At 35.5% G+C, this 23,594-nt stretch overlaps 1 protein-coding gene across 1 annotated transcript in view; it reads left to right on the forward strand.

The window, feature by feature from the left end:
- Nucleotides 1-23,594, forward strand: part of stan (Protocadherin-like wing polarity protein stan) — a 228,675-nt gene that overhangs the window by 81,096 nt on the left and 123,985 nt on the right. The gene's annotated exons all lie outside the window — the stretch shown is intronic.

Genomic DNA, 23,594 nt, shown 5'->3' on the forward strand with positions numbered 1-23,594 from the left:
CAAAATTGTTCGGAAAAAAATGTGAGCACAATAACTCTTGAAGGGAGTGACCGATTTGGTCCATACTTTACACATCCTAATATATCTAACACATATAGATTAGGTTCGAATATGGACAATAGTTGTCCACTCCTTCGAGTACCTCTCACACGAAATTTCGGATAAGTTCACTTTAAGACCTGTTCTCGAATCACTGTGATTTCTGATGAAGCAACTTACATTCGCTGCCTTAATTACGACGGTAAAAGTTTTTTCAGGGACAAGTCCATACTTCTTGAGAAAACAGGCCGAAAGGTATAAAAACTCGCTATGGCACCATATGTAGTGGCTGGAGAATACGATAACTCACGAACTTATCAACCGATTTGGTCCAAAATTTGGCCATCGTTATATTTTGTCAAAACTTAGTTTCAGTTCGATGATAGGCAACAACTTCCCAATATTTAAAAAATGTCACTAAAATTTTATGCGCGATATCTCTTGAACGGGGCAACGAATTTGGTCCAAACTTTGTCCAAATTTAGTTTAACTTATAAAATGGCCCATTTCGGTCCTCTTTCACTCAAAAGTTCAACATTTGTGTCTATGTGCAGTTAAAGGTCTGTTCGAAGATTTTTTGGAAATGTATACCGATACTGTCCGTTTTGGTCTTGTTTACAGCGATAGTATGTTTTCCGTAGCATACTGGTCCAAAAGTTATACGATGACCCACTGAAATGACTAGAGCACGCGATATTTATCGAAATGTTATGACTTCCGAAAGAAGATCCACTGCCATGATGGACCATATCGGTCCATTCCCTTACCTACTTCCTCCTCAACACTTTTAAACTTTCATCCTAATCCACATTTTTGTCGGCAAGTTCAAATGTCCAAACAGGGCCACAAAATTCTGAAAAGACCCTAAATACATTCGTATTTGTCCGTAGATGAAAGTTTTAATTCACAAGGCAGAAGAAACAACCCAACAGCAATGTTGTGTTTTAATCTGGTCCTGTTTTATTTATTTATTTATTTTTTTTTTTTTTTTTGGCTCAGCGAAGACTCTCAACCTCATTTCGATATCAAATTTTTCACTGTCGATACTAGATTTATTAAAAACTGTTACAAAGTATTCTCTTTTGCAATTATGTCATCACAACCGCCTAGAACAATTTAACTATCATTATCTCTACTTAATGATGCGTATAAGTATCGACATAAATCATAAGACCCAATACACTCCCACAGCATGAATGAATAAGAAGCCGTGAAAATCATATTTTTTATTTAAAAACTTCATAGAAAAAAATCCGAAATCTTCATTTACGCACAAACAAATACACAGATCTCATCTTAGGATATCATTTCTTCTCATTTTTTTACATGCAAACAATTTTGCCTATATAACAAGACGATAGCAAATATCATCCATAAATGTATTATGGTTCTTCACACCCAACAATCTTATTTATTACGCTTAGTGAATTTCAAATAAGCTAATTTTGGTTGCAAGCCTAAAGAAGACACTACGAAATTATTATCATTTCTTCTTTTCACAGCTATACCCGTACGACTGGCTACTCTTCAATTATCATAATTACAATTTTGATTTCCGTTACACTTCATTTCAATTAGCGAATTATTTTCTTTATCGTTTTTTTCGTTCTCCTTAGTCAAGCAAATAATTTTCTTTTACTGATATCCTTTACAAAATACTTACAACTGTTTTTATTGACGGTATGCCTTCGGGAAAATCGAATTCATGGAAAAAAGACATTGCACCAAAATTTGTAATATTTACACTGCATTACCCAACGTCTACTTTTAAAAGTTTTAAGCGAGGCCCAGATTTTATGCTAGCAACAAGAAAATTAAAACCCAAGAGGGAAAAGTATTTGCAATGGTTCATAATTTAAGGCAAAATAAAAACGCCATTCATTTTCAATTTTGTTTCCTGACCAGTTTTTTCCACTTCACCTGCTGTTGTGTGCTGTTGTTGGCACTCGAATTGAGAAATGTTCGTTGGTTGTGTGCGATTTCCGTTTCTTTTTTCGGCCACATCCAAACATTGAGTGGATATTTGGCAGAAGGCTACCAAGTACAATAGTTTCCATTGGAATAATATATTGTGATACCCAGCTGGCGGAATTAGAAAACAAGTGAAGAAATTAATTAAATATCAACAAAGGCGGCGTAAAATTAGTGACAAAAATCATACGCACCATACTTTAATAAATTGTCCGACTATATTGCATATTCTACAAAGCAGGATTCGAAAGATCTTATAACACTATGCAACAATGTCGGAGGCTAAAATCTTTAGAATACCAATAATCGGGAGGAACCGTTCCAAGGGGGCTATATCGAAACATAGACATTTTTCTGGGGGAAAGTTTTGTAGTCCCAAAGAAGACAAAATACCAAATTTCAGACATTTCGGTGTAATATTGAGGGTAAAACCTTCAAAATATCGAATATCGGTAGATACTGTACTATGGGGGCTAAATCAAAACGTAGACTTATATATCCTATTTTCAATACCAAACATCCTAGGATTAATAGAAACTTCTGTAACAAATTACAAAGCTTCATACACTGATGGGTCCAAGATAGAAGAAGGCACTGCCGCCGGCATTTACTGCGAGAACCCATTAATTAAATACTCAGAAAAGCCTCAGAATTGGTGAAAGGGATTGAAGGTGATCTTACTGGACCGTTGACTATACACGTCGATAGTGGTCAAGGGGCGCTCAAGGCTCTAAAGTCACGGACCATAATTTTCGAGCTACCTTTGACTGCTAGAAAGCTCTGCGTGATATATGTAATATTCTTAAACTTTGTTGAGCTGCATGTTATAGTAATATAATGGTAAACGAATATAGTAATATAATGGTAAACTAGTTCGCGGTGGCTCTAAGTCTGTCGATCTACCAGTTAGCGACATGGTCCGGATATCAATGTGCTATTACAACGGCAAACTTCGTGAAATATACAACGAGAAGGCAAATCTGAGATGACTCTTGGAACCTGGATGCATGACTTTCAAAGTAATCTGGCTTGTGTTCTCTCATCGTAGAACGACCTAACTTCTCTCACTCGAAATGTTATCGATGACAAGTAAAAAAGCGGTAGGTTCGGCCGGCGAAACATGTTATACATTTCACAACGAAATACTCTAATCGGCCGGTCGGTACCGTTATGCGGGGAGTGCAATAAAACGTGGACCTATGTCCATAATTTTTGTTGGAGAAGTTTCTTGATCACTGGGAACCCTAAATGACAAATTATAGCTAAATCGGTCTGCAAATGTAGCTAAAAACGTCAAAAACTTGAAATCGGGCGGTACCGTTGTATGGGGCTATACCAAAACGTGGGCCTGTATTGTCAATTTTTAGTGGAGAAGTTTTCATTGGGAAACTCAAATGTCAATTTTCAGCTAATTCGGTCAGCAAATGTAGCTAAAAGCCTCAAAGTTTCTTAAATATTGAGGCACCGTTAAAAGCGGGCTCTTGTAGCTAAAATCGCCAAAATACTTTAAATCTGGAGGCACCGTTATATCGTGGCTATAACAAAACATGGACCTGTACCAAAATGTGGACCTATCTTCACCATTTTTGGTGCAGAATTTTTTTGATCTCTTGAAACTGCAAGTGCCAAATTGAAGCCAATCTGGGAGTAAAATGTAGGTAAATTCCTCAAAATACTTAAAATCGGGAGGTAACGTTATCTGGGGGCTGTACCTTAACGTGGACCTATATAGCCCATCTTCGAACATGAAAAAAAGACACTCGGGTGGAAAATTTTTGCGTTCTATCTCAATTATTGCGGACGCTAGAGTGATTACAACAGACAGACAGACGGATATGGCTGTATCGACTTAGAATTTTATCTTCATCAAGAATATATATATGGTAATATTCAAAAAAGTTTTACAATCGTTGAAGTTGAGGTTCACCATTTAATAAGTCGCGAACTGTTGATATATTTTATAAAATATGGATATATTTTTATTAATTGAAGTGTTTTAGCCAAGATCTCATAATATGGACCATAACAATTAATTTTCGTGGAAGCTGCGTTGGTGGTAATATAAAAAAATGGGAAAAATGTGTTGAAGTAATCAAGTTTTTTTGTGTTCTTTCTTGATTTCTGGTCAAACCACGCAAAATTCAAACCTGTGCTCAAAGAAAGAACTAAAGAATACCCCTTGGGAAACATGGTTCTAGTGCATGACTTTTCGATATATACACTACATCCCACTAAAATCGATGCTGACATTTTGAAGTTTTGATTTCAGTGTTTTTCGAATTTTTCTTATAATTATATGGTGCAACTGGATAATATTTTCAAAATAGTTACAGGATTGTAGAACTCGCGATTCCACGTCGTTCGATGTATATCTCATGAGTGTGCTCCCTACAGCTTCCTAGTAATAGGAGCCCAAAGGCCAAAATTTGGTGCGTAAATTTTCTGAAAAAAACTATTTTTTGGCTTTAAAATTTACAACTGTCGTACAGGTACCCCTGAACCCCGCGTGATTTTAGTTTTTTTACGTGCCGGATCTAATAAGACCTTTCGCGTTCGAATCCATCCACTAAAACGCCGGATATATATACCTTGAAAGTAGGAAATTCTGCAAAAATATATTTTGACAATTCCGCGAATTGAACCGCGATTTTCTTTGATTATTTTTACATAAATGTAATCCTTTATACGCGATTATAATATTTGCCAAAAAGAGGTGTCACAAATTACAAAGATTCGGGAGTAATATCCCTATTTATCCCAAAATAGGATGTGGTGGCACATCCGCAGTTCTTGACGAATCTGTCTAAAATCATTTATATTGACGTATTTTTAATTGGCGGCCATTGAAATCGGATGCACCTTATAATCATATGCACATCGCGCAATTTTTGCCCACTTGAATGTTTTTTGAATAGTAAGATGCAACTGATGGCACACTTTGGCCGCTGAATGAAACATGGGAAAATCCATGCATATTGATAGACATGGACTCCCTGTATCCGAAAAGCACATGCACCTCAACTGATTTAAACGGATTCGAGAATTACACGCTTTTTAACTTTTGTGTTTTTTCTTTGATTGTGATTTCAATATTACTCTGTACTTCTTATTTCTATTGCTTATCACAGAAAGCAAATATACTTTCACGATGACTAATTACTTTTTTCGTAGAAGTTTAAGCAAAATACTTCAGGATTTGGATGGAAATTTAGCGAAATAATGGAATAACTACCAACATTTATTTTTCAAATTTTTCGTATTTAACCAAAAATATATGTTTGAAATAATTTCCAACAATAAGTTTCCGTTCTTTGTAGTTGCTGTAATATGCAAGTTATAAGCGCGATCTTTATATTTTTTCTCACATTTTTCTACGCGTTGTCTAGATTCTGTACGTATTTTTAAATTATTTTTTTATAGATTTTTTGGCCTCTGATTTAGAATAAATAAAATTTATTCCAAGATTTCTTCAATATTTTTTGATTTTCCGCGAAAATAAAAATAAATTTAGCAAATATTTTAGCATCTACGGATAGATATCAAATGCTGCTAACGATTCATATATACATCTTCTTATTACAACACAATAGGAATTTTTAAATATTTTTTCTTTACAAGAGAGTAAAACCGCATATAACTTTTGAGTGCAGCATCCAATTTTGTGAACGCGAACAGATTTGAAACCACGATTTTTTTCGTAACCCATGTACCAAAAATGGCGGATGTGCTCGCCAAAAAAGTTTTTAATTTTTTTTCTATGTAATTGTAAAGGAAATTTGAAATTTACCATATATATACTTTTTAGGGTCGCAAATGATTAGTTCGATGTGTTACAAACAGAAAAATAAACTTAATATACCATCCATACTATGGTGGAGGGTATAAAAATTACTGTGGGACTTATAATGGGTCACGGCAGTGTGACATCTCTAACTTCAAAAGGGGATGACAGTGGCATTGACTACTGCAGGCTATGTGAAGATGCAGAAGAGATAGTCGCTGTCGAATATCAACTTTGTAGGAGTCCCTTGTTGCAAACAAGGAGACATTGAATACTGGGTAGATATGAGATAGATACTCTCACCTTCCTTATCCTTACCCTAACTTCTTCCGACTTGATAAAGGTCTGTCCATAGCTACTAAAAATTTTCATTCTATTTCCTGTAAAGCCATCTATCAGCAACACTGCTACACTCTGGAAATCTACTATTCTTCATCTCTAACCCAACGAGCAATATCCACAAACCTCATCATCACTACCTCATCCCCTTCATCATCTTCGACTCTTCGAGCAATAACTCTTAATAATCTATCGTCATCTTTATCTGATACCTCTTAATCAGCTTTACTTCATCATGAGGCTCATCGCCTTACCTAACCCACATCTTCATATAATTTAACCTACCCAGGATGAACACAATTGACCAACGGTCTCCGAGTGAGGCAGTCACCTATACTATTTGATGGCTAACCTACTCCATCGTGATTTTAAATAGTGGAGGGACAGATCACGAATGTATATGATTTATGGGGTCTCCGACGAATATTTCCACGTTATTATGGTGGAGGGTATAAAAAGATACCCACAAAGGCGTATAAGTACCGGGAATAATCATACGCACCATATTGAATGTCCAACTATAAAGTATATATATATAGAAAACAGTAGGTGCTGATATAAAACCTTTATTATTGACCGAACAAAATGGTGGATGTTATTGAAAGCGTATTAACAAGGTATTTATATAGAAGACGAACACCAGGTCTTTATGTAAAAGACAATAAGTTCGAGGTTCAAGACATACATAAGTAAGCCTTTCTTTAAGAAGAACTTTAGAGTTTTTACAGGAGACACACTTCCTTCCAACAGAACTTCACCAGGTATTCTTAAAGAGGGTCGTATTGTAGAAAAACCAAAAGACCTTCTTATGTGGTCTTGTTCTCCCCGCAGAAATGGTTGACCACATATCTTATTTGTTTGACAAGGTCGAATGAGTTCTGCCTGTTTGGCACTGGAGTGCTGTGGAATTACTGAAAAGGCCTTCTTATAAAGTACATCAAGGTCCTTTTAAACCACACCCCGAATTCTGACATTCCTTAAAAACATAACGTTTACTTATAGAATAAAACAAGGCCTTCTTTTAGATAATCACAAGGTCTTAATGTAGAATACCACATGGTATTCTTGTAGAAGACCGCAAGTTCTCCTTCTAGTGGACCATAAGATCATCATAAAGAGTATCACACCGTCTTATAAAATCCCACGAGACTTTCATAGAGCAGACCATAGAAAACCCTAAATCTTTCCCTTAGAAGACCACAAGGTACACAGAAAAAATAATTACTACATTTCAGGAATAGTGTTCATAAAGTCTTGCCAAAGTTCAAATTTCTGCATTTCATGAACCCCTTTCATAAAGTAAATAAAAATACTGTTTTTTCTGAGAGATTGAAAAAAATTTTTTGGCAAGTTGTTGTTTTTGTTATTGTTGGGCTAACAACCGCCACACACCACCAACCAAACCAGAGACAAATTTTGCTTATTTTATTAATTCTTTTATTTTGTATTATTGTAACTTTCCGTTTTTTCTAATGATTTTCACTGTAGTTGTTATCGTCTTGTGAACATAGCATAACAATACGAACCGTATGTTCCTACATGTTGAGTCTACCAGCACTAGGTTAAGATATTAGATGTTGCCTTTATATTAAAGAAATTAAAAATTTGTAGTTGCGAACTATACAGCCCCAAACACTTTGTTTTTTCGACACCAAACGCACTGTAGTTGATTGGTTTGTCAGTTAACTAACAACAAAATTGTTGCTACGTAGTTTGGGTATGTTGTTGGGGTGGGTATGTGTGTGGTGTGGTTTGTTGATATAGTCCATTGATGCTCAAAATAAAAAAGAGAGTAAAGTAGTGAGAGAATCCCAAGAAAGTTTGTATCAGCATTCAGTGGTTGTTAGAACAGCAACCAGTAAACATGTGGCGGGTGTGTTCAGTGTCCCCACTAAAATTACGCGTACATCCATGCACATGTTTACTTGTCGGCTGCTTAACGACGACTGATTGTTATTCTCATATACGTTAACGTATATGGATGATCTTGGCTGATATAGTCTCAATGTTGTGATGAGACGATGGTGGGGGTTGTGTTGTGGTTTGTTGATACATTGTCAATACGATGGTGAGACGACGAGACCATTCAAAAGGAATCGAGAACAAAGTTGAGAGCATTTACCAACCAAGGAAGGAAATATGAGAGAATATAGGGAAAAATAAGAAAACGATTTTGTATCTCATGAAAATCTTACATATTTTTGAAAAAATAGTGGCTTTTGGATGGAAATAAGAAACTGCACATGTATTTCATGTGAAGTACCCGTACAGTATGAAAAAACTACGTCACGAACGAAAATATGTAAAAATTCTTGAAATATTTTTTCTGTGTAGTGTTTTCCAGAAGTTCCAACACACATTAAAGTAAACAATTTATCATGAGTTCTCCTAAGAAAGAAGGAGACTTGTCCCATATCAGTGAGTGCTGCCCAATTCTATTTTTTGCTCAATTATATGGTACCACCAGTTTGTTGCCCAGTCCGACGCTGTTCAACATACTAAAGAAGGTTTGAATTGCGGAAATACCCAGAAAATATGATTACCATATTGCAAAGGGGTATGTATTTGATATCGAAAAATGTGAGAGAAGTCTTCCTGGTCGCTTCGGGGATGTTGTGGGAACATATATGTATGTGTAGAAAAATATGAGGTTTTCTTGTATGGGACTTAAACCCAGACATTTATTGAACATTACTGTTGCACATAACTTGCATTTTTTTAAATAACACTGTGAACACAAATTTTGGGGAAGAGGTAATTCCTTTTGGAGATGAAAGCCCTGGGTGAGTATATTAAGAATCCCAAAGGAATCGATTAGTTGTCAATGAGAGCCGTACCTAAAATTTTCTGAGCGCCATTTTTGCAGAACATTTCCAAGCTGAAGCGGCTATTAAAATAAAGGACGAAACGGACATTGAAGAAAGCGAGTTAGAAGGTCGAAGTGCTCTACTGTTGCTAAAGCAACAGTGATCAAAGATAGAACGTTAATTCCTGATGGTTTACAGGGTCTCTAGCAAAAAATTCATCACGCCATAACGCGGAAGTTCGACTCACGGCGGATCTGTCCTTCGGGGTTCTTAATATACTCACCAAGGCCTTTCTTCCCCAACAGGAATATTCCGTTCCCAGACTTTCACCACCATTTTGTTGCACAGTGTTATTAAATGAATTTACATCAAATGAACTTGATATAAAACATGGTGTATAAGTAACGGCAATAGTCATACGTAACCTAGGCCAACAGTTTGTGCAAAATAAAAAATTATATATGTATTACCATTTACAATATTTGCTTCCATCGAACGAAGATTGACAAATTAATACCTTTGCGGCGTGATGAAAAAATAAAAAACTGAGATACCCTGAAAATCACTGTAACAACAAACATTCTTGTCATTTTTGTTGGCCTTTCATTGAACTGAATCATTCGAACCATTCGTTTGACTACCCGGGTAAACTATAACTAGCTTAAAAACTGCTCACTCCTCCCTACTCTGTGAAAATTGCCTTGAAATCCATTAAATAAACAAGCGACCAAACTCCTTGAAACTTCCACTACCAAATAGTAGAGTATCTGTTGCAATCGAAAGAAAATGGAGAAAAAAAACAACAACTCCAAACATAATCAAGTACAAAGAAAATACTTAGTAAACGCAATGTCTGATTTTTCGTTGGTTGACTATCAAAACCAACTGTGAAGCACACTTTTCGCTTTTTGAGAACTCTGCGTAGTTGTGTTGGAAATTGGGATTTGCAGATTTTAGCCGGATAATTGCAATTGAAAATCAGCAAATTGTGAAAAACACACAACACAAAGCAACATGATGCGAATCTGTTTCAGTCAGCAGCTAATAAGCTGTAATTTTTTCTTGCAGGTCTTTGTTAAAAAAAAAAAAACAAATTGTGTTATGCTTGAATAGAGGGGCAATAATGAAGCAAATAAAGTACTGTTAACAGGCTTAATGCCTTCGCAACTATAATCAGCCATAACAAGCTTTCATTGGTAATTGAAGGGTGCAGGTTGTTTGTAACACTGAATTTCAACGTAAACTAAATATTAGCTTCTTTTAAAATGAGATGAATGTTGAAAGTGAGATGGTTTTTTATCCGGCAGAAAACATATCAGATAACCAATTTTTAATACACAGTTCGTTATTAACGATTTTATAGGTGATGGTTGTTCTATTGTATATACAGAAAGAACTAGGAGTATTCTATGTATATGCTTATAAAAGCCTTTAAATTAGCAAACAATCTCCATACTTATTCTTGTTAATATGAATCTATGTTTTACTGTATCAATCCTATAACGATATTTTAGTTAAACTTCAGAAAAACATGTACTTGAAAAAGTGATTTACTGCGTATAAGTAATGACAATAGTTATACGGGCCAGAGAACACACAATAAATTCTCTTTCAAATCATGATCAAACTTAAATAAAAGTAAGAATTATTTACGACTAAAAATACGTTGAGCCTGCGATACGAAAAGTGAAAAGCCACTTATAGATTTTTAGACTAAAAGGATACAATTCTCCAGGTAACAAATATACACTAATTATGTGACTTTTTTACATTTGGTGTTGAGGTGTAGTAGGTTGCCGCCATTCTCTCAAAAATTTCGGGCGTCGTGCTAAAGACGGAGGCAAAACTGGCTACACAAACAAAATTCTGATCTTGTATCAGTAATGTAATGAATGGTAGCCTTTTTAACAGGAATGTAAAACATAGACATAACATGGAACTGTTTCTTTTTCAGAGATATACCCTCAGCCTGTGTGAATTGAAATGTCCATCTCTTGACAATATCGAATCTACGGATTACGGATTTTGTGGCCCTTTTTGAAATTTGCCGGCAAAAAATATATTTGGTTTGATCTCCAAAGCGTTGCGGAGTATGTACATGAAGAAATGGACCGAAATAGGTCATTTTGGTAGTGGATCTAATTTTGGGATTCATTCCTTTTAGTGCCCACCATTCATTTTAGTTGGTCAGCGTATATCTTAGAGGTTTTGAGCCACGATGTCAGGAAGCATGGACTTGCCCACGAAAAACATAATATCGCTTAAACAGAACCACAAAGGATAGCATCGGTATAATTTTCCAAAGGTTCTTCGAACAGATCATAAACTGCGCCTAAACAAAAATGTTGAGCTTTTGTGGGGGAGGTACCCTAAGGAGGAGACCGATTTCTGAAGTTAAACTACATTTGGACAAAATATTAGGATATCCAATGTTTGGACGGTTGCTCCGTTCAGCTGATTTAGCACGTACTGTTATAGTGACATTTGTAATTTTCGGGGTGGGGCGAGGTACCGGAAAGTGCGCCCCGTAGTGCCAACCTTTAAACTTAAACTTAGTTCAGACAAAATATTACGAAGGTCAAATTTTAGGCCGAATCGGCAGATCTGTTCCCCATAGGGATTTTTTTACAGCTTTCTGTCTATTTTCTCAGGAAGTGTGGACTTGTACCGTCGTAATGGGGGTAGCGAATACATGTTGTTACAAAAAAAATTAAAGCGATTCGAAAGCAGGACTTAAAGTGCATTTTTCCGAAATTTTGTATGGATTGGTAGTAATATTACGATGTGAAAAGTATGGACCAAATCCGTTACTGCCTTGAGAAGTTATCGTGGGCACAAATTTTCCGAATATTTTAAACTTTTGTGGGAGAGGTACTGAAAGGAATGTGCGATATGGCTCAACTTCGGACTTAAATTAAGTTCAGACAAAATATTACGAAGGCCAAATTTTAGGCCGAATCGGCAGATCCGTTCGAGAGTTATCCTACGCTCCAACCGCTACACATTGTGCAATAGGGGATTTTTACAACTCTGGCTATTTGCTCAGGAAGTATGGACTTGCCCCTGATGAAACTTGTACCTTCGTAATGGGGGTAGCGAATACAAGTTGCTACAACAAAAATCAAAACGATCCGAGAGCAGATCCTAAACTGAACTTTTTCGAAATTTTGTGTTTAAGCTACCCGAAGGAGTGGACCGATAAAGTCTATATTGGAACCTCATCTATGTCGGGTAGAAATTTCATGATGTGCAAAGTATGTACCAAATCTCTTACTCCCTTCAAGAGTTATCGTTCCAAAAATTTTCCGAACATTTTCGAATTTTGTGTGGGAGGGACCGATATGGCCCATCTTCGAATTTAAACTAAGCTTGGACAAAATATTACGAAAGCCAAATTTTTGACCAAATCGGCTCATCCGTTCGAAAATTATCATGCACACCAGCCATCCAGACAGACAGACAAATGGACGGACGTACATTGCTAAATCGACTCCAATTTGTCTGAAACTGATTTCGTCCAAATATACTTGGGGTCTAAAACCATTATTTTGATGAGGCACATTTTGTGCGTATGAAAGTGTATACACCCTCGTTAGCAGAAATATGTAAATGCTGAGGGTATAATCACTCCACAGAAAGTCATGTTGTTGTTACACCCTGCACGACTATGTGGGGAAGGTATTACGAGGGCAGTTCGGAAACTTCTTAGCCTAGCACAAAAAGCGCGGTATAAACAGAAAAAAGTTAAGTGTTTTGGAAACTTCCATCTCTGTTATGAACACATGTTAAATTTTGTTTCGATCTGGCAACTCCTTCATATAGAAACAGGTGTTCAAAAAAGATGCATCCGCAATTTTTTTACAATGGAAAAATTAGAAATGCGTGCTGTCATTAAATGTTTACATAAAAAAGGTTTATCGGGACAAGAAATTCATAATGATATGGTGAATGTGTCAGGTGAAAGTGCTCCTTCATATGCAACAGTAAAAAATTGGGTTGCTGAATTAAACGTGGTCGTACAAGCATTGAAGATGAACCACGTAGTGGACGTCCAAAAACAGCAACAACAACAGAAATTGTAGCCAAAGTGCATGATATGGTTTTAAATGATCGACGAATAAAAGTGCGTGAAATTGCTAATATCATGGGCATCTCAAAAGATCGAGTCCATTTAATTTTGCATGAAGAACTACAGATGAAAAAGCTTTCTGCAAGATGGGTGCCGCATTTGTTAACAGTCGATCAAAAACGCATAAGAATGAACATTTCTTAAGCTTGTTTGGATCGTTTTAAGCGAAATAAAATGGATTTTAAGCGTCGTTTCATAACTGTTGATGAAACATGGATCCACCACTATACTCCAGAGACAAAAGAACAATCCAAACAATGGACTGAAGCTGGAGGAAGTGCCCCAAAGAAGGGAAAAAAATTCAATCGGCTGGTAAGGTTATGGCAACGGTTTTTTGGGACTTCAAAGGTATTTTATTGATTGACTATCTGCAAAAGGGTAAACCAATAAATTCAGCGTACTATTGCAACCTTTTGGATCAATTAAATGTACAAATTCGAGAAAAACGTCCTGGCTTACAACACAAAAAAATAATTTTTCATCAAGCCAACGCATCAGCGCACAAGACTGTTTTAACAATGGCTAAAATCAACGAATTAAAGTACGAGTTGCTTGACCACCCACCTTATTCTCCTGATTTAGCTCCCAGTGACATTTACTTGTTCCCAAATCTAAAAAAATTCCTTGCTGGCAAGCGTTTTTCAAATGAAGATGCAATTACAGTTGTAAACCACTATTTTGAAGACATTGAGGAAATCTATTTTAATCAAGGGATAGAATTGCTAGAAAAGCGCTGGACTAAGTGTATTGAAGTTTCAGGAGATTATGTTGAAAAATAAAAATATTTTTGAAAAATTAACTAATTAAAAATTAATGGATCGTCATGAGGGGAAGAAGACTTTTGAATTTGGTGATGGTCGGATTATATAGGTTTTATTCTAATGTGAATATCTCCGCTTCTATAAAAAACAACTTCACATTAACAACAAGGCAAAGTAGGTTGACATTGGTTGACAAACAACGGAGACATCGCAATAGTTGCCAATCCAACCCAATTTTTCATTTTTGAGATTTTAATTGTAATGTCGATTATCACAGCTCTGGCTAGTGGCCTTCCAAAAGCAAATCATGCATATGAAAGTAGAAAATCTCACCTTTACAACGATGCAAAGTAGGTTGACGTATGTGGTCAAACGATGTACTCACGCTACAAATCTCAATTTCGGATCGTCACGAAATTTTAGAGGCTGATGGGGGTCCCACACAGGGAAACATCGAAAACATCCGATCTGCATCAATGTCTTTCAAAATTTTATAGATTTCTTAATACCTAGGCTTCTAAATCATAAAAACATGATTAGGAAGTGTAATTCATGCCCTTAATATCGGAAAAAAATTACACTGTGCAACACTGGAAATGCAAACAACTTCTAATGGGCATTTTCTGAAAGTATATATTGAGACTACAAAAACCTTGTGTGGGTTTTGTGTTGTTAGGTCGGGATTAGATTTTATGGCCTCATCTAAACCGAGCTAAAATTAGCCTTTTTTCAATGATCGGACCTTTATATCCGAAACTCATAAGAATTATACTTTGCAGTCGTCAGCAACATTGTAGCCCTAAAGTAGTAGAACTTATGTGTCAAACAGATGAGCTAGGAAAAATTGCATCTAGCACATCAAAATCGTTAAAATATAGAAAAGTTTACATAATTTCTGGAATTCTGGTCAGTAGCAAATAAACTGTTTCGCAAAATTTTCCAAATAATGTGCCCATCAATTCCTCCCCAGCAAAAAATCGGATCCGGTACACGGTGCTCTTGAATCAAATTTAAATGGAAGGTGCTTACATCAGGTAAGTTTTGCCGGATTCTGAAACAACATTGTTCATAGATGAGAAAAATCAAAAAACAAAAAAAAATCGCCGGAGCGCCTTTTTAATAAATCGCGATTCATGTTGACATTTTTAGGGGTTGTTTAGGTTTTTGCAATTTTGCTTGAAAACCGCAAGTCCTATCAAAATGGGAAAATGTTGTAGCTATTAAAATTCTCTACAAGATTGGCCTTAATGATATTTTCGTAGGTTTTACAACTTTTGAGATATAGAAGTTGAAATTGGGACTATTTAAATTCAATTCAATTCTGTATCGTCTCCTTATAAAACAATGTCATGACTGCAATTTCACAACTTAAACTTATATATCTAAAAAATGGTACAACCTAGGAAAAATTACATAAGCCAGTCTTGTAGAGAATTTTCACAGCTATAAGATTTTCTCAGGTCCCATGCCGAAAAGTCTTGCCGTATTCAAGCAAAATCGCGAAACCCAAACAGAAAAACCTAAAAATGTAAACTGAGCTTCTTTATCTCAAAAATGGTACAGCCTGAGAACAAATCATAAACGTCAATCCTGTAGAGAATTTTCACAGCTACAACATTTTCCTTAGCTCCATTTCGATTGGACTTGCGGTTTTCAAGCAAAATCGTGAAAACTAAAAAAACACCTAAAAATGTGAATTTTGATCGCGATTATTTAAAAATCCCTACAGCGATTTTTTCTTGTTTTTTGGATTTTTCTCATCTATCAACATTGCTGTTTCAGAATTCACAAAAACTTCCCCTGTGTAAGCGGTTTTCATTAAAAGTTAGTTAGGCGCACCCTTCATGACATTGTTTTATAAAGGGGCGATACAGTCAGTGCATTGTCCCAATTTGAACTTCAATATCTCAAAAACGGTAAAACCTACGAAAATATCATTAAGGTAAGTCTTGTAGAGAATTTTCATAGCTACAACATTTACATCAGTCGTATTTTGATACGAGTTGCGGTTTCTAAGCAAAATCGTGAAAACCTAAACAACCTTTAAAAATGTCAACTTGAATCGCGATTTATTTAAAAAGCGCTCCGGCGATTTTTTTTCATTTTTAGATTTTTCTCGTCTATGAACATTGTAGTTTCAGAATCCGCAAAAACTTCCTAGGTGTAAGCACCTTCCATTTAAATTTGACTCAAGAGCACCGTGGGTAGTCATTATGTAACCCATTACAAAGTAATGTAAACAAAAATAACTACTTAAATTACTCCTTAATAAGTTATGAGTACGGTGGCACAGAGCTAGTGTGTCCAACTACAAATCAGAGTGTTGTGTGTTCAGCGCTCATTGCCGGCCGGTTCTTTTTGTTAAAAAAAAGCAATGAACACTTGGTGGTGCACAAGTAATCATTGCAACAACCTTTAATTTCCTGTGCGTGGTCTAATATGTAGTGTGTTCATGTGTCCAAATCCAATAAGATGCGAAATAAAATAAAAATATGAAGTGTGTTGAAATTGAAAACAAATTCCAACTAAACTGTTCTAAAAATAAAAAAAATATATTTTTTATCATATAGCTTATTTTTCAACTTCCAGTGGCCGTAGAATAACTTGTTATTCTAGTGGTCATAGAATAACTAGTAATTCAGTGCGGATGCTTGTTAAAATAATGGGTTAGTAGGGGGATTTGTAAGGAGTTACGGCTGCCAAAAATCCCTTACAAAACCGATTATTTTGGGAGGATTTTTTTTTGCTGGGTCAGAACATTCTGAAACTCTAAAATGCTTATTTCATGTTGTTTAACGCGCCAGCCACACAGACAGACGGACATGGATAAATCGACTCTAAATAGTCCATATTCCAAACTGTAGTGCGATTCTCTAATACATTTTTTGAGTTAGCGACAAAAATCGGTAAAATTAAAATGCTTATAATTTCGGTAATTAACGATGATTTGATTTCCTTCAAAAATATTGAAATTCTAAATAAAACATAATGCTTAACAAACCCAATTTCTTCACTAAAATGTTACCACAATCCAACTTAACCTTAATAACCCAATCATCTTCAATAATTCTTTGGCCGCAAATCAAGTACAGTACAACACAAACAAACAATTTGGCCTACTTAGGATGAGCTCAATATTCTAGAGATTTGTTCTTACCAAAAAAAAATGTACTTGTATATTTCTTGCTTAGCATAATCTAGAATAATTGCCACTCAACAAAGCGCATAACCAACATAACCTTGCAATAGACACTAACACAAATACAAGGTGGGTGAGGTAAATAGAGGAAGAGACAGAGGCAAGTAAAACATTCACAAATCTGTAAAGTTGTATACTTTGGACAATTTTTCATTGGTTGCTGGAAGTGGTGGTAACAGTCGAAAACAACAGCAAAACAAACGTATTCAAATGCCAAAAACTTAAGAACAATATAACTCTCACACACACACCCACACAAATTTCCTTTTTTTCTTAAAACACACACAAGTGCAAGAAGAAGCAGATTTAGACAATAAAAACAAGTTTTTCATTTCTTGCATTTGCAACTCAAGGTTGCCAGGCAAAAAATGGGAATAAGGTCGGGTATTAAACGTAACTGAAAAACGTTTCATAGAATTTAGGGTTTCTTTTGAAGATTTCTTGGATTTAAGGTAGCTAAGACAAAAACAAAAAACAGAAACACAAAAAAATTGCAAGCAAAAAAACAGGACTAACTGTTCGTAACACGATAAATGAATTAAACACACCTCTTGATTTTCAGGTTTTTGTTTTTTGTTGTTATTTTTGTTTTGCTTTTTGTTTTATTAAAATTAAAAGATTGATATTTGCCTGCGGCATATTTTTGTTTGTTGGCCTCTTAATATAACATTTGCAGAAAAGCAATGTCAGGTAATGAAATGAAAGGAAGGGAAACAATGTAGTTTGAAATTTTACACAAAAGGTTTATTTGAAATCATAAAGATAATGTATTATAAACCGATCTTAATTTATAAAAAGTAAAAAATCGCTGAAATTGGCAGAGCAAAATTTTTCATTTTCTCCACGATAAATACATAGAATAGTTAGTTTACTTACCTATCCACAATTATAGGTGGATAATTTTTTCGACCACGGATACCACAAATGGCTAAATTTGGTTAGAAAATTTATTTAAAAATGCCTCTACCTTCATATGGGGGCTATGTAAAAGTGGGGACCTATGTTAACAATTTTGGTGGAGAATTCGTATAAGCACTGGAAGCCTCATATGACAATTAACAGGTAGTTCGCTCAACAAATGTTGCTAATCTCCTCATATTACCTAAAATCGGGAGGTACCAGGCTATACCTATGTTGAAAAATGTTGGTGTATATATTTTCTTTAAAATACATATAATCGGAAGATACCGTTATATAGGCGCTATAAGCAGAACATTGACCTATGTTGTCAATTCTTGGTGTATAAGTTTTACCACAACTGGGAACATCAAATACCAAATTACAGCTAGTTCGATTAAAATTGTAGCTAAAATCCTCAAAATACCCAAAATTCGGGAGGTACCTTTATATCGGGGCTATACCAAAATATGGACCTATTATGAAACATTTTGGTGTACATGTTTTTCGGCTACTGGGAGCCTAAATTGACAAATTACAGCACGTTTCTTTCAACAATTTTAGCTAATCTCCTTAAAATACTTAAAATCGGAAGATACCGTTATATATGGGCTATAAGAAGAACATGGACCAATGTTGTCAATTCTTGGTGTAGAAGTTTTACCAAAACTGGGAACATCAAATGACAAATTACAGCTAGTTCGGTTAAAAATTGTAGCTTAAAATCTTCAAAAATCGGGAGGTACCGTTATATGGAGACTATATCAAAACATGGACCTATGTTGATCATTTTTGGAGGATACGCTTTTGAACCGCTAGGAACCTCAAATGCCCAATTACTGGGTAAGAATTTTAGCTGAAATCCCCAAATACCCAAATTCGGGAGGCATAGCTATATGAGGGATACACAAAAACTTCGACCTATGTTGACAATTTTTTATATAGAAATTTTTGGACCCCTTTAAACCTCAAATGCCAAACTACGGCTTGTGCGAATAAATATTGTAGCTAAAGTCCTAAAAATAATGAAAATAGAGAGGAACGGTTATATAGGTGTTATACCAAAAAATTCACCTATGTTCACACTTTTTGATGAAGTTTTGTGTAACCGCTGGGAACCTCAAATGGCAAATTAATCCTCAAATGAAATCCTCCAAATACCGAAATTTGGGAGGTACCGTTATCTGGGAGCCATAACAAGCATGGACCTATGTTGATAATTGTTAGTGTACAAGTATTTCGACCACTAGGAACCTTAAATGCAAATAACAGCCAGTTTGGTCAAGAAAAATTAGCTATAATTCTGAAAATACCGAAAATCCTGAGGTACCTTTATATGGGGGATATATCAAAACATAGACCTATGTTGAACAATTTTTGTGAATAAGTTGTTCGACCACTGGGAACCTCAAATGATAAGATACAGCTAGTTTTGTCAACGAATGTAACTGAACTCCCCATAGTACCTAAAATCCGGAGGTATGGTTATATTTGGGCTATACCAAAACGTGGGCCGAAAAATATATTCGGTTGAAACAATATAGCGCTCTAGACAACAGACGCACGGGCGGACGGAACCAGATCGACTCAACATTATATGCTGTTTTCGAATATATATATATACGAGGGCTACTACAAAAGTTTCGGGTTCAATAATGAAAATGCGAATATGACAGAAAATAGTCTCCAGCATGCCCGGAAACCAATTGCCGAATCAATTTTTCCATTCCGATTGAAACACCTCCAAAACTTGGTATTTCAATGCTTCAACAGAATCTTCTGGCGACGAAATCGTTGACCACGCATTTTTTCTTCATGTGCAGAAATAAAAAGTAAGAAAAGCGTTAAGTTCGGTCGCGCCGAACTTTTTATACGCTCCACCACAAATTTCAGCCATTTCGGTGGATTAATGTGGCCGCAACCTTCAAAATACCGAAATTCGGAAGGCACCGTTCTATGGGGGCTATATGATGGCGTGGATCTATACCTACAAATTTCTGGGGGAAAGTTTTATACGCCTAAAGAAGACTAAATACCAAATTTCAGCCATCTCGGTGTGATAATCAGGCTAAAACCTTCAAAATATCGGAAATCGAGAGATATCGTATTATGGGTGCTATATCAACACGTGGACCTATATAAACATTTTATGGTAGAAATGTTTCTTAGCCTCTGGAAACACAAAATACAAAGTTACAACCGATTCTTTGGTCAAATGGGTCTAATACATTCAAAATATATTAAAATGACGCGTACTTTATAAGGGGCCTTATGTGGGGGCTATACCAAAACGTGGACCTATATAACCCAACTTTGGTAAAAAATTTTTCTGGCCTCTGAAGACACTATGTACCAAATTACAAGCAATTCGGTGGTAAAATGGGACAAATATCTTAAAAATTCCTTAAAACGACGACGCGTCACGCTTCATTTTGTATGGGGGCTATACGAAAGCGTGGACCTACATAGCCCGCTTTCAATACCAAAAGTCCTGCGTACATATATTATATTTTCCCAAAATTTCATCAACCTACGTCAATCCGTTCGGACGCTAGGGTGATTTCCACAGACGGACGGACATGGCTATATCGATGTAGAATTGCACGCTGATCAAGAATATATATACTTTGTGGGGTCTACAATGATTATTTCGAGTAGTTACAAACGTAGTGACAAACTTAATATACCCCCATCCTATGGTGGAGAATATAAAAATAACTGATTGGGGGCCAAGTCATTTCTGTACGGCGGCTGACCCAGCAATTCCACGTTTTGGCCTGTCAAAAAGCACTGGTTTGAACTCACATTGTCATGGTGCGAAATGATTCGTCTTCTCTGGTTAATTTTTCGAATTTCTCCAAAGACTTCGGGCAAAGATATTGTGGTGTATAACTCTGAATTGACCGTGCTACGTTGCTTAAGCGGAGTACTTGCCACATGGCCAGTTTTGCCGAAGAAACAGATGACCAGTTGCTTCGATATGTTTCTTCCACGAACAAATTTCGTTAGATTTGGATCGTCTCCAAAAACCCACACGGGGTCATACGCATTGATCCATAATTCTTCGCATGTGACAATCTTATAAACGTCTTTAGAAGCATCGCGATCGTATTCCTTCAAAATTTCTTTGCACTAATCGACATGAACCTTTTGTTTTGAGCGGTTGTCAAATTGTGCTGGACCCAACGTGAGCAAACATTTTTTACGGGCGGGTGTTCATGCAATATCGGATGTAGGCTGGTAAAGGAAATGTCCAAGGATGTCTCTATCTCACGGTATATCACATGTATGTTTTTGCACGACCTTTTCGACTATCGTCTTTGAACGAGCGTCGGTCACGATTGAAATAATTAAACATATTTTACCCAGCAATGATGCTTCTTCGCCACACATAGACTTAATTTAATCGATGCACTCTTGCCGAGGTAATCCACGTCGGAAGTTGTGAAAATTTTTCGGACGAAAATGTTTACATATAAGTTCCATTTTTTGTTTTGGCAAATTGATTTCAAGTCACTGCAAACAATGCAACACGTGGTCGTACGTCAAACCGTCCCAATGTTCAACGGAAATTCCAAATGTGTTGACTAAGCCAGAAACTTATCTAGTAGCCCTCGTACTGTATAAGGTAGCTAATAATTATTTCAAAGCATTACAAACAGAAAAACAAACTTAATATACCTTCAATACTATGGTGGAGGGTATAACAAATGGTCAAATATTCAATATGAAACATGTGGCGTATACGTTGTGACATCAGTTATTCGCCCCAGAGCTCAGTGAAATAAGTATTACACTATGCAACATTTTTAAGGTAATCTTGTGCAAAAAGTTTGGATTGAGTATTTTTTTGAAAGTACAGACCCAAAACGACAAAAGCCCTAGTTGGGTTTTGTTGTGTCAGATCCAACTTGGATTTTATGGCCTCATCTAAACATGGTTAAATATTCACTTTTTAAAGCGATTCTGGCTATATCTCTGAAACCTATGTGAATCTTCATCTGACCTCTGGAGCAAATTTGTAGATAAGGGCAAGAGCAAAATATTTGGAGAAATAATGAACTCCAAACACTACATTTATTGCCTCAAATTTTATAAAATATCGAAAATTTCCATAATTTGTATACATTTCACACCATATCTCCAAAACCGTTAATTTGTTCTTATTATCTTCTTTTTGAAAAATATTCGATTGAATGTAATACACAACTCTTTATTAAACATGCCATTGTTGTAAAATCTCTCTATTACACTGTTTTCGGTATATTTTTCAATGACGATTTAATAAATATGTATAACTGTTGGTGTGAACTGTGTTTGAAATACGTGTTGTAAAAGATACGATGCAAAATACCGCTGAAACCACATGATGTAAGCATTTTAGAGATTCAGAATGTTCGGAAGAATTGCTGAGACCTTAATTTGGAATATTTTTGAAAACGGTTACTTGGTTCAACTCCCAATAGTTTAGCTGATACTGCAATTATGATTTTGATGCCCTAAATGGAGTTTGTGATTTGTTCAAAAGATAATTTCTACTAGTTTATGGCTACAATATTGTCAAAGACAGCAAGACCAAATTCGTAATCGTTTCTGAGATAAATGGCCGATAAATGCAAAAAATTGTAGTTTTAGCCCGGTTGAGATGAGGCCATATAATCCGAACTGTATCTGACAGGACAAAATGCATACTAGAAGTTGTTTGCATTTTCAGTGTTGCATAGTGTTATTTTATATCCATTTATATTTGTTTTCCTTCTTCAAATGTTTAAGGATGGGTATAAATTTTCCAAAGGATTTTCATGATATTTAATTTCATGAACAAGAAAGCCATCGAAACGTTTTATTATTTTTTAAAAATTGCTTTATTTTCAAAGATATTTAAGAAATGAAACTTTAGATTTTTTAAATGATTTCAAATCACTCATCTTAGCTTTAGACATACCCTTAGCAGCTAGTTTCATCAACTATCCTTCGAACATGACCTTGTCATTTTTAGTTTCAAAACTTAACATTCAACTCTTTTGTTTTGGAGTTGGTTTTTGTGTTTCACAAAATGGAAATATTTTGCAGGATATTGCATTTCTTCTATTCATAATTCTGGGCAACATGTAAAGACCGACTATTCATCAAAACGAAACAAGAAAAAAGTTTGATTTTTGAATGAATGAAAACAGCCAGAAGAAAATCTGACAGACAATTACAATAACTAGCTTGGCAGGAGAAACTGAATAGAAGCATCAGCATAAATCCAATTACCTCAATTTTTACAACAACAGCAAAAAATACAAGTTGGATTCTGTGAAGAATATAAAAACTAATTCAACATCGAAGTTATGATGATTAGGATGAAGATGAGTGCTGATAACTGACCACAGTCCTCATGTTGGGGGGAAAATTCTTTGCGGCACATAAGTCATGTCTATGGTTCTTTGTTTTTTGCAATTTAATTTCAACATTTTGAAAGAAAATTTGAAAATGAAAAAGTTTTCCTTTCACATGGCATATAAGAAGCAAATTTCTTAATTATTACGAAATATGAAATATTTCTTGTCGAATGTAAATTGTTGGAATAATAAAAAGAAATAAAATTCCTTGTGTTTAAATAATAATTTTATATAAATATGTATCTAAGACGATAAGAACGATTAAAATAAATTTAAAGTTTTTG

This window comes from Musca autumnalis, unplaced genomic scaffold (genome assembly GCF_047663935.1).
Source record: "Musca autumnalis isolate F117 unplaced genomic scaffold, ASM4766393v1 scaffold_5, whole genome shotgun sequence".
Taxonomy (NCBI): Eukaryota; Metazoa; Arthropoda; class Insecta; order Diptera; family Muscidae; genus Musca; species Musca autumnalis.